The 12,527-nt window shown below is 38.1% G+C and overlaps 1 protein-coding gene across 1 annotated transcript in view; it reads left to right on the forward strand.

The window, feature by feature from the left end:
• LOC126872624 (uncharacterized) overlaps positions 1 to 12,527 on the forward strand; it is a 121,234-nt gene that overhangs the window by 5,567 nt on the left and 103,140 nt on the right. The gene's annotated exons all lie outside the window — the stretch shown is intronic.

Below are 12,527 nucleotides of genomic sequence, written 5' to 3' on the forward strand. Positions count from 1 at the left end.
AATAAGTAAAAATACAATTTGAGCTGGTCCAGATCCGCACGCTAGCTGTGTTACCTAATAACTGAAAACCCCGAAGCCAACGTCGCCTGTCTACTGTTTATGGCCTGACTTCGTCGCAGTCTTTTGTCTACGCGCTGTCGATGGCTTCAGTGCTTGAGAAAACTAAAAAGGACCAGATGTAGAGTTTTCTTAGAAGTGGTAACCACTTCAACAGTTTGGAACTTGATTAAACTGATTCGATATATCGGTTAATGTCATTTATGATATAATGAATTTTTTAATCACTTTTCCATTCTTTTTCTCACATTACTTAACACGTAAGTTGTCTCTTACCGTAATTTTTTCTGTTTTTAGCAAAACGTATTGTCGAATACTTCATATATTAGTAATATAGCCCTTTAATGTTTCGGCGTTCTTTTCTCATGGAAAATTGCTAGTAGCGTTAAACTAAACTGCGACCATGAGATTATACATATACGTATATAAATTAGATGTATCGAGTCAATTGTCATTATACCTCTCATTTAGATATTCAGTAATATGTAATTTAACAATTATGTTTATATGCTGAGAAACTAAATTCTATTAAAAGTACTTATGCACCAAGTAAACTTACTATACAGGCAAAGGAATATTTTTATCATGTAATTAAAAGTAAGACCCATTTATTCGATATTTGACGAGATCTTTTCTAGTTACTTTGTTTCGATTTGCATATAACGAGAAAGATAATGAAAACGCATGGTGGGATTTCAATGATTTTGAAAAAAATATAGTAAAAATATACAAAAAAAAAAATAAAAGACCATTCAATAAACAAGAAGCAAAACGAAATTACATCGCATTTGATGGAATGATCGTCTACAGTAGGTAGCTTTACTGTCTTCGTTTTGTTGCATCAATGAATTCATCGAAAATTCTTTGTTGCCAGAATAGCTGCTTCACGACAGCCAGGATACAAGGTATAAAATGCAATCTAAAAAACCACTCATACTCGTCTTGTGATTCGTGGCTTTGTGCGAACAGTATTCTATTTTTTTCAAAGTCACTGGATCCGATTGACCGTTTTCATTAGTTTTTTTCTTATATGCACAGCGCATCCGAGTAATTAAAAGATATGCACCGATAGGTTGACCAAACATTTATTTAGTCTGTTTATTGAATATGCCAGATCAGAAATTAATATTTTATGAAACGTGTTGTATTTAACTATTAGATTTTTTTCTATACATGATAATCGAGTACATTGATTGGTCATTACGTCCCATTACTGGTACAGCTAGCTAAGAGGTAATAATTCTTTGTCTACTTACAAAATTCCAAAAACGAAATTAACATCCTCTTAGATATGTCTTACGAAGTGCCAGCAACAGTATTTTGTTATTCGCCGAATTTCTATTAACTCAAAATCTCATAAAAAAGAATTTGATAAGAAGAAAATGTTGGCATGTCGTATTCATTGGAAATAACAACATAATAAATATTAATAAATAACAATAAGATAAAAAAATGGGTATATCGGGATTATTTGAAAAAGATTTTGATACAATCTTCTTCGATTTCTAAAAAATAAGATATACACAGCAGGTTCGTCTTAAGCGTATACGCGTTATTGTTTCTACGATTATCGACAATGCAGAAAAATGTTTTACAAAACCTTAAAAGTACTTTAATGGAATATTTACATTCTTTCTAATTGCTATTTAATCGTTCTCTATATCTATTGTATACAGAGTGGCCGTTTGAAGTTAAATATAGAAAACAAGCTACTAATCTATAAAAACATAATCAAAGCAACACGCACGGTATCCAATTATGGAATATGGAAGTGGAAGCCGTACAGTCGATCATACTTGGTACCACTTGGTAGTAGACGCATCTTGCTACATATGAAATGAAGAAATGCGCAAAGATTTTCAAATCCTGACTGTAAGGGAGGAAATTCAGCGAGTATCCGACGGATGTAAATCAAAAACAATAAACCACTCAAATCCATTAGCCGATACACCGTACATCGACAGTGCCATTAGACGATTGAAAAAGAAACAACAGCAGGACCTGGTGACGCAAACTCAAATATTCTTACGAACGTATTCTTACGAGATTAGCAGCCACACGCTATCTGTTTCGACCGTTCGCGGAGAGACGCGATCGCGAAATAGCACGTCAACGAGAGTCGTAAGTTCCTGTTACGATTAAATAATCGACGCCACGAACTGATCGATCCCCTTATTTCTATTACGATAATAAGGGTAGTTCAATGAAATTGCACAGAATTAACACAAATAAATTAATGTTTATTTCAACAACTTATTAACTAGAGAGATATAAATGGAACAAAAACAAAATATGACTGCGTTTTGGTTGATAAGTAATGCGCGACGTATGATATGTGTTGACGGTTCGACTTCTCGAAAAGTTCTGATCGCCCTTCGATCTTTTTCGTCTTTTCTGGAAGACGACCCCCACTACGTTTGGATCACGCCACATTCTTTTACGCGAGGTAAAATAACGGCCACGAGTCGACGTTTCTGGAAGTCGCCCTGCTTAATGAACCATGCGCTTGCCACTACAATGTTTATTTGCTATCCTTTATATTTGTTTCCTATCCTTTAGGGAGAAGAAAATTCCACGCACCTAACCCCAACCCGAATACTAGCCTCATAGCCTCACGACTAGTTATTCATTTTGAATTAACTAGCTCGATGATGGCCCAGCAATCAAGACCAGGCTCTCCTGAGCAAATTCGCAACTACCCCGCGCTACCTCCTCCGTGACAAAAGTGCAGCAGATCCCCCCGTACCAATGACGCCAATAATACAAAAAAGCGAAAGATAGAAACACCAAAATCAAACACGATTGACACCCGGAACGAACAATCAACGATACAAATAAATACTCACAACAGGTTCGCCGTATTGGAATCCACAAACGACGCCATGGAAATCGCAGACCCGCCGCCAAACCAACACGCACAGAGAATCCCCCCTCCCCCACCAATATTTGTTGATGATGTCATCGACATCCAAACAATGATCAAGTCTTTGGAGAGAGATATCTCCAAGGAGGACTACAACTTAAAGATAAATAACAACAAAGTAAAAATATTGCCGACGAACACAGAAGCTTACAGAAAACTCACCAGGATACTTAGGACCCTGAACGCCAACTTCCACACCTACCAACTCAAACAGGAAAGGCCTTTCCGGGTGGTGCTACGAAACATCCACCACTCAGCAGACATTGACGAGCTAAAATTCGAACTATTAAAACTCGGCCACGAAGTCATCAACGTTAGTAATATAAGGCATAGAGTCTCGAAAGACCCGCTATCCTTATTCTTATATAAAACCAAAACTCAACAACGAAGAAATCTACAAAATCAGCCGGCTATTGAACGCAATAGTTAAATTCGAACCACCGCTTCTCAAAAAAGAGATAGTTCAATGCAAAAGGTGCCAAAGGCACGGCCACACGCAAAAATACTGCAACCACACATTCCGCTGCGTTAAATGTGCAGGTACACACCCCACTGACCAATGCAGTAAACCACCGGAAACCCCAGCGAAGTGCATCCACTGTCAAGGTGATCATCCTGCCAACTACAAACGCTGCTCAGCCTACAAAACCCTGTACACAAACAGGTACCCTAATCTCAGAGCAAAAGAGGTAACCAACCAAACACCCAGCCCGCCGAAATTCACGACTACCCCAATCCCCTCACCAAACCAAACACCCAGTCCTACTAAATTCACCACTACCTCAACCTCCTATGCCCAAGCAGTACAAGGCATCCAAAATAACCCGAATAGCCAAAGGGATCTTTCCCAAAATAGTGTCCCCAACTCACCTAACACAGACAACGTCTCTAGGCTTGAAAAGCTAATACAGAAACAATCGGAGCAAATAAATAATTTGCTATCGCTACTAACACTTATCATGGATAAATTAATACGCTCCGACGCAAAATAAAACCAAGATGCATAGCTCTTTGAAATGCCAACGGTCTAGCGCAACACAAATTTGAACTAGAACTCTTCCTAAAACACCAGCAAATCGACGTAATGCTCGTATCGGAAACCCACTTCACCGACAAAAATTATCTGAAAATAAATGGTTACAAATTCTACCATACCCAACACCCCAGCGGAAAGGCCCACGGTGGCACCGGAATCATAATCAAAACAAGTATTAAGCACTACGAACTCCCACCATTCCAGAAAGACTACCTCCAAGCAACAAATGTAGCAATAGAAGACTGTCATGGTACAATCGCCACTTCAGCAGTACACTGCCCTCCCAGACACTTCATCGCCAAAGAAGACTTTGATAACTTCCTGGACACCCTGGGCAATAGATTCATAGCTGGAGGAGACTATAACGCCAAGCACACCCAATGGGACAGCAGACTGGTTACAGTAAGAGGCAAAAACCTCTTAAACAGCATAATAACCAACAATCTCAACTACCTCACCACATACGAACCCACATACTGGCCCACCGACACTAACAAAATACCCGACCTCCTGGACTTCTTCGTAACTAAAAATATCTCACCAAGACACGTCCAAATCAATTCCTCGGCTGATCTCTCCACCGATCATTCCCCCGTGATAGCAACAGTCAGTTCAACAATTATCGAGAATACACCTAATGTCTCCATTCACAACCAACACACCAACTGGTAGCTCTTTAGAGAAATCTTTACACACTCAACTTCAGCCTTAACTTCACTAAAAATTAAGGCAGAAATCGAAGCAGCCACGGAATACTTAAACACGAGCATAATAAAAGCCATCCGCCTGTCCACACCGACAAAGACGTCTATCAGCAAACAAGAATATCCCCAATACATACCAAAAAAAATAGCAGAAAAATGTAGACTAAGAAGAGTATGGCAGACCCATAGAACACCGGATGACAAACGCAAACAAAACAATGCAACTGGTTGCGTTGAGACGCAACGCAAGCTATCCAAAACCATAAAAAATTACAAAAACGACTGTTCCCAAAAATATCTCGCCAGTTTATCCCCCACAGCTGACTCCAACTACTCGCTATGGAAGGCCTCCAGGAAACTCACACGCCCCCCACAAATAATCCCCCTAATCCGCCGACCGCAGGGTGGATGGGCGCGAAGCCCTATAGAAAAAGCCGACCTGTTTGCAAAACACTTGTCAAAAGTATTCAAACCCCATTCCCCCCAAGCCGCCGCGGACGTTACTGAATACCTACACACCCCCTTCCAAATGTCCCCTCCTATCGAACCCTTCTCCTCTGCTGAGACTATAGAAACAATCAGTCGCCTAAACCCCAAGAAAGCAGCAGGACACGACCTAATAGGCAATAGAGCAATCAAGGAACTTCCCACAAAAGGGATAGCACTCATCACATCAATTTTTAATGCTATCCTTCGCCTGGAACACTATCCTAAGGCTTGGAAAATCTCATTGATTACCCTCATCCCTAAACCCGGTAAACCGATACACGAAACCTGCTCCTATCGCCCAATCAGTCTTTTACCTACCCTGTCCAAACTATTCGAGAAGATGCTCACGAACCGACTCCTTCCAATCCTAGAGAACTTGAAAACACTCCCAGATCACCAATTCGGCTTCCGAAAACATCACTCTACAGTAGAGCAAATCCACCGCTTAACTCATACGATCAGCCAAACACTCGAAAAGAAAAAATATTGCTCAGCGGTTTTCCTAGACATCCAACAGGCATTCGACAAAGTATGGCATGAAGGGCTACTATACAAGCTTAAAGAGATCCTACCCCACCCCTACTACTCCATCCTAAAATCTTACCTAACCAATAGACAATTCATGGTTAAATACCTAGACGCCACTTCCGCAACATTCCCAATAGAAGCCGGCATACCCCAAGGTAGTGTCCTCGGACCCCTACTGTACTCCATCTACACTGCCGACCTACCTATATCAAACGAGATAACAATAGCGACATTTGCAGACGACACAGCGCTATTAGCTGCTCACGCAAATCCGGTAATAGCCTCATCCACTCTCCAGCGAAGTCTCGACTCCATGGAAAAGTGTTTTCATAAATGGGGCTTCAAAATTAACGAAAAAAAATCCTCACATGTAACCTTCACGCTCCGAAAACAAACCTGCCCCCAGGTCACCATCAACAACACAATAATTCCTAGCAAGGACAGTCAAATACCTGGGCATGACCCTGGACAAGAGACTAACATGGAAAAACACATCTCAGATAATACGAAGCAAAGGACAAACTAAAAAAATTCTATTGGCTCACGGGCCGACGCTCCAAACTAAATATACAGAATAAAATTACCCTGTACAAGACCGTAATAAAACCTGTCTGGACCTACGGAATCCAACTATGGGGAACAGCAAGTAACTCCAACATTGAAATACTCCAACGCTTCCAATCGAAAACGCTAAGATCCCTAATTGACGCACCTTGGTACGTAACCAATGAAACAATACACCGCGACCTCAAGATACCCACCGTCAAAGAGGAAATAGCAAAATATAGCGACAGTTATAGCAAAAGTGTCAACAAACTCCGAAACCCCCTAATCACTGGACTACTTGATACGACGGACCAGATTCGCAAGCTGAAGTGGCACTACTCGCTAGACCTAAACGCTAGATTCAATTAGTTATCTAAATTAAGTAATATTTACTTATTTATAATACTTACAAATATTGCTTATCTATAATAAGTATTAACTTATTATAAATAATCAGCCATGTCACTGCGCCACGCCAGAGAAATTACTGAAAATTCTCAACGCGAGAATTGATTGTAATTTTAATAAATAAAATAAAAAAAATGTTTATTTGCCTGGCAGACGCGACGATCCGTCTGCGATATTGTAATGCTACGATCGACGGTTAAGAATATTTTTTTTTTTTATTTATTTATTTTACAATCTTACAATTCGTCCAGTAGGACATTTGGTAAAATATTATAGCAGTGTGCTAATATAACATGTGGGTGGCTACCCCCAGTGGGGTACCATCATCGTGTTTGTTAGGTTATGTCCTTGTGAGATCTGTTGGGTGTTTCCTTTTTAATCTTCTTTTTATGCTTGATGTGTCGACCGTTTCCGCTGTCAGTCGGTTTGGGTGCGTTGCTATTCTTTCTCCGTGCCTTCTTGCACTTTTGTTAATCTCCTCTTTGACCGTTGGTATTCCCAGGTCTTTCCGAATGTCCTCGTTCCTAACGTACCATGGCGCATTTACTATTGTTCTGAGTATTTTCGATTGCGTTGCCTCTATTTTGGTTATATGGCTCATTGCTGCTGTTCCCCATAGTGCTATTCCGTACGTCCAGATTGGTTTTATGACCATTTTATATATTTTTAGTTTGTTTTCTATGCTTAGTTTGGATTTTCGACTTGTTAGCCAGTACATCTGTCTCCTTGCCATCTGTATTTTGTCTATTGTTGCTTTAATATGCTGTTTCCATGTGAGTCGTGAATCTAAGTGGAGTCCTAGGTATTTGACTTGCCTTGTTTGTATTATGCGTGTGCCGTTTAGTACAATGTTTGGTGGTTTCCGTTTTCGCAGTGTGAATGTAATGTGTTTGCATTTATCGGGGTTTGCTTTAATTTGTTTTGCTTGAAGCCACTTTTCTATTTTTGTGATATGTTCTTGTAGTAATGTAACTGCTGTTGCAGGGTTAGTATGCCTGACTAGTACAGCTGTGTCATCCGCGAATGTCAGTATTTTGCTATTGTTAGTTGTTGGTATGTTGGCCGTGTACAATGTGTATAAAATTGGTCCTAGGACGCTTCCTTGCGGAACTCCTGCCTTGATTTCTTTAACTTCAGAGTATGTGTCTTTGATTTTTACTATGAAGCTTCTGCTGCTTAAGTATGACTTGATTAATTGGTATATCTGCCCCGGGAACTGTTTCCTGATTGATTGAAGTAGGCTAGTGTGGTTTATTTTATCGAATGCTTTTTCAATGTCCATAAAGAGTGCCGTGCAGTATTGTTTCCAGCGCCTGTAAGATTTCGTTGACGAGTCTGTGCGTTTGTTCTATTGTGGAGTGTTTGTTTCTGAATCCGAATTGGTGATCCGGTATTAGTTGATTCTTCTCTATTATGGGTTTTATCTGATCGTAAATTATTTTCTCTAGTATCTTAGAGAACACCGGAAGTAGTGAGATTGGTCGGTAGGGTTTGGTTTCGTGTGGGTCCTTGCCTGGTTTGGGTATCATTATGATTTGTGCCAGTTTTCAAGTTTTTGGAAAGTATTGTATTCTTAGTATTGCGTTAACTATTATTGTGATTTGTCTTATCGCTTTTGGCGGAAGGTTTTTCAAGATTTTGCTGTTAATTAGGTCGATTCCTGGTGCTTTATTATTTTTTGTTCTCTCAATTATGTTTCTGATTTCTTGTGCTGTTGCTTTGGGTATGGTGTAGTGATTGTCAGTTGGTGTACTAGTAGTTAGCGCATCCTCGTCCGTATGACTATTGTGGTTGCTGTTGTTGATGTTATGTGGGGTGAATGTGTTGCATAGGTGGTTGGAAAATTCTTCAGCTTGCTCTTCGTTGCTTCTTGCCCATGTGTTATCTGCTCTTCTGATTGCTGGTACCATTTTTATTGTCTTCTTTATTTTTTTTTTTTTTTTTTTTTTTTTTTGTAGCTTTCCATAGGGAGTAGTTGTAGTTCTCGTGTGCAGATAGTGTCTCGATGAACTTTGTGAACTCGTTGTTGTTGTGCTCTTTTATTTTGTTTTTTATTCCTTTTGCGAGTTTGTTGTGTTTTTTGTTTTCTTTTGTTCTGTGTTTTTGCCATTTTTCTTTCGCTTTTCTTTTTTCTCTAATTTTTTCGAGGATGTCTAGTGGAACTGTTTTTGTTTGTCTGTTGGTTGTTTCCGGTATAGTGGTTGCCCTTGCTGCTTCTTGGATAGTTTCTGTGAATATTGTTACTGCTTGATCGATGTGTTCAGGTGTTTTCAGTGGGATGTTGCAGCTGATTTTGCTCTCTATTATTTCATTGAATATTTGCCATTTGGTGGTTTTATTGCACAGCTTCTCTGTGCTGCTGTAAAGTATTGGTTTGTTTCTGTATGTAATTATTATGGGCGTATGGTCGGAGGTAAGCTCGAGGCTGGGTGCTGTGTTTAGTTTATTTGCGTTTAGTCCCTTTGTAACTGCAAAGTCTAGCAGGTCAGGTATTTTGCTCAGGTCTGTCGGCCAGTATGTCGGTCTTCCTGTGGATAATATATTGAGGTTATTATTTCTAATGTATTTCTCCAAGGTTCTGCCTCGAGGTGTGGTGATTCTTGATCCCCATAGTGTGTGCTTTGAGTTATAGTCTCCCGCTGCAATATACTTGTCACCTAAGTGTCGGAAGTAGTCTTGCCACATTTGCGTTGTGATTTTGTGTCGCGGCGGTACGTATACTGCTGACAACTGCAGTTGGTTGCTGTTAGTTTGTAAGGTAACGGTGGTTGCTTGTATATGTTCCTTACTGATCTGGCTGTGTAGGTGATGTTTAATGTCGTTTTTTATTACTACTGCCGTCTCTCCGTGTGCTTTCCCTGAGGGATGTTTGGTGTCGTATATGGTGTAGTGCGGTATTTTTATGTAGCTTTTTATTGTGAGGTGTGTTTCTGAGACGAGTAGTATGGTTAAGAATATGACCTATGGCAAGCCGCATGGCGTAACACTATCCTTAATAACTAAAACATTCTGCCGAATGTTCTACAGAGCAAATTGCAGGAACCTATTTTATTTTTGAATTATTTAAAAAGAAAGTGAAATATCTTTAGTGTATCCGATTTACCCGTGAACTGTTAAACATCTCGGAAAATATACAAGCTACGAAAAAATGATTCAGGCGAAAGTCATAGCGGATTGAGATTAAGTTTTTTAACGAATCTCTAAATTCTCTATTACATATTCTTGTAGCTGACGTCAAAACATCTTCCAAACCTTACATACGAATGTATTTTGTGCAAGATAATTTCGAGGTATAAATTACTCACTTGGATGTTGTACGTTACGGTACTAAAAGGAGTCGATTTTATGCGAGTAATGTAATGTAATGTAACGTAATGTGGTGCAGCTCAAAACGGTTCAGCACGATGATCCAGGAATGAGGATGGATGAGGAAAATGTTGGGGAATATTTTTTGAAATGAATAAAAAGATGTATTCTTTTTCCTATCGTATCTAAGGGAAAGCTCTTATCTCGAAATTGTCTTGTGTAAAATACATTTGTATATAGGGTTTTGGAAATGTTTTCACGTCAGCTACAAGAATATGTATTTAAAAATGTAAATGCAGTGCTGATAGGGTATTTCAGAGTCATTTCAAAGTCGCATAAATCGCACAAGCATGATATGTGCCACCTGATACGCTATAGCTTTTGTTCCATTCATTTTTCGTATCTTGCATGTACATTTTTCGGGATATTTAACTGTTTACAGATAAACCGGACACATTGTATGTCGTATTATTAATAAATTTTAATAAAGCAACACGTTTTTAAAAGCACGCAGGTGTTGGATGTTTTGACTTAAAATATGTTTCTTTACGATGCTTTAAGATGCTTCTTACGATAGCTTTGCGACGTCGAAAGTATTTTCGTCCGTTGTGATCCACACATGTATCTTGCCAAGACATATATAAAATAATGGTATTTTCTGACAATGAACGAAACTTTACTAATAGCACCTTACACCGATCGATATTAGCAACAGATTGCATAGTACAGTAGATACAGCAGTAGATAGTAGATAGCAGTACAGTAGTGCTATACAATACTACTACATAACAATGCGTTAGCGAAAGAATACTGATAAATAGAAATGTAATTGAAAAGACCTAAAATTGTAATAATTTTTGAGCAAATAATTTATGTAATTTTTTCTTTTCCAGAGTATGAAAAGGTTCGTTGATTAGTGCTATAAAAAGAATGTAGGATTCCTACGAAAGAAACACTTTTCAAATACACAAAATTGATTTCATGTACATAGAAGTAGATACGTAAAATTTGTTTCATGTTCTACCTTTTATATATTTTAACTTTCTCTCGTGGGCATATAGATACATTCTGTACAAGTTTCATAAAATATTAATTTTTTGAAATATTGTCAATCTGGAAAGAGTCTAGAATTAGAGTGTATTAGAAAGGAAGATGCACTTAAAAAATTGTTTATATGGAAATCTGTGTAAGTTTTAAAAAAGACATAATAATTTTTTAAAAATAATAAAAAGGATTAATATTTTTTATAAAGATGTCAACAGAACACGAGAGAATAAATATAGATTTTTAGTATGTACGTAACGTATATATGATTAAAAGTTTTTACGAATACAACTTTTATCATATCAAGTAATACATTACTCTATTAACACAATTGAGCAGTGTTAATATACTTTCTTTGAATTTTGTGAGCCTAATACAGAAAATAACATTCGAATATCTGGTATGTTTAGACAAATTGGGGCATTCTACTTGAATTTACGTTTTGCACAAGATCGTTAGTGGATGAACGTTCGAAGGAAGTGTAGGAACCGCCCAAGTTGCATCGTTCGTGTTAGACAGTCCTTGACCGGGATGATCTGTAGAAAAATGTAAGATAATGAAAGATCCAATAGAACGCTTTCACCTGGATTCATCCCAGCCCTCTTCTTTTACCGCAATTCTTACGTATCAGTCAGAGGCATGGTGCAATTGAAGTTCAACTAGCATGCTTTCCCGCACTATTAAGATACGAGCTATGTATATACAGGTCATACTATACGTACACTGTATTTCATTGTGGTTCATTACACATAATTACAATTTGGTATTGAGTGGTGTCGAGTGCTACCGAGTCCACAGATTGCTTAATACACGCGAAAAAGTTGATTTGTTTCTTGTAATCGACTTCAGTTATTTTTAACCTTGTACAGGCGATGCCGTTACATTAAGAAATCGCGTTTGCAATTCGTTCTTATTCTTAATAGGACGTCACGTGGAAAGATGTTTTCGTTAAGTAGCGTAATTTCTTTCAATTGCACAAAATATTTCTTATTTGATTTATATTCTTTCGTATATGTCTTTTATTTCCATTTTTATATTCGTAAAAAATGTTTCTACTTCTATATAATTCTTTTTATATATAACTCTCTCTTTCTCTTACTTTCGTTGTACGTCTTTAGTTAATATTTTTCTCGTTTTAAACATTGGCAAAGTTTTATCAGAGAGAGAGAGAAAAAGAGAGAGAGAGAGAAAGAGAGAGAGAGAGAGAGGGGTATGATTGTATATGGCAGCATACGTACTTTAAAATCTCTTTGGGAAGTAAAAGTTGAGGTAATATGCACGCTAGTCAATTTATGGCGTTTATACGACTGCTTATTCAAACATGTAATTTTAATTCTGATTATATTTTACTAGTTATTAGATTATTATATTTTACATCATTTGAGTTGTATAATACAGACATTGGACGGATTCTCGGATCATCTGGATTTTAATAAATTCTTAAATACAACATAAACGAGGAACAAGTTATCACTTCGAAAAGATC

This window comes from Bombus huntii, chromosome 13, assembly GCF_024542735.1.
Source record: "Bombus huntii isolate Logan2020A chromosome 13, iyBomHunt1.1, whole genome shotgun sequence".
Classification (NCBI taxonomy): domain Eukaryota; kingdom Metazoa; phylum Arthropoda; class Insecta; order Hymenoptera; family Apidae; genus Bombus; species Bombus huntii.